The following is a 1,255-nucleotide window of genomic DNA, read 5'->3' as shown; positions in this document are numbered from 1 at the left end:
GCATTCAGGCATGCACTGTCTTTGTGACAATCCTTTGCAATGGTGGAAAAAGTATTTAAATCATATGATGAAGTAAAAGTAGCACTAAATCACCACAGAATTACTCAATTACAAGTAAAAGTCCTGCATTAAAAATGTCAATTCTTATAATATGTACTTAAGTGCAGGCATTAGCAACAAAACAATCTTCAAATATTTAAAAGTACTCATATGCAGAGTAGTCACCATCAGTGTGTTAACATTATTATTATTATTATTATTATTATTATTATTATTATTATTATTATTATTATTAATATTAATATTAATATTAATATTAATATTAATATTAATATTAATATTAATATTAATATTAATATTATTATTATTATTATTATTACTGTATAAGTTATGTAAACAGTTTGTTTGTTGTATCTTTTCTATGGGATGCTGGTAGCTTCATCTATATAGAATTGTTGAGAAAATGCATATTACTTTAAAAAAAACTAAGATAAAATCCCACCATTCTACCATTGCTTTAACTTAACGTTCTATGCTTTTAATCTGTGTGTATCTGATGATGTATTTGATGTACCCTGTGTAATCTGTAAAGCACATTAGGTCACCTTTGGGTATGGCATAGAATATATAAATATATTTGCCTTGCATAACAATGCATCATATTTTATTAAAAGATCATGTGTTTTCTATTTAAATTATTGATCTGTCGTCAGATACATTAAATGTACTGCAGTAACAATAACAGTACTTCCCTCTGAACCTAATGGAGTTGAAGTAGAAGCAACAAATGGGAAAGTACCTCATAATTGTTTGGTATTGTAAAATTATAATTAGTTTTTTAATATTGTATAGTATGTGAGGTAATTTATTCCTCACCACTGACCTTTTTGTGCCTTAACTTAGGAAGAATGCACAATAGTTTTATTATTATTTTTCCAATAACTTTAATAATTTTCACAACATAGTGGAGTTCTAATAAAAACTGATTTGGTTTGAAACGTGACGAACCATTCATTTGTCAACCATAATTATAAATGCAATATATCAGTATCAATATGGAAGCTTTTGTATTTGGAAATCAGTTGAAATGAGTGGGAGTGTCTCATCGTCACTACACTGTTACTTGCTCAATGAAAAATAAATAAAGAAAACCTTCTCACCGTCACGCGCTCCACCATTATTTTTGTGGGAAGGCCCCGCCCCACGCTCGTGCTATTGGTCAACTCGACAAATACCTTTGTCTGATTAGAGAAAA

Source organism: Etheostoma cragini, chromosome 14 (assembly GCF_013103735.1).
Source record: "Etheostoma cragini isolate CJK2018 chromosome 14, CSU_Ecrag_1.0, whole genome shotgun sequence".
NCBI classification, from domain to species: domain Eukaryota; kingdom Metazoa; phylum Chordata; class Actinopteri; order Perciformes; family Percidae; genus Etheostoma; species Etheostoma cragini.
Note: the sequence above shows the minus strand (reverse complement) of the source record.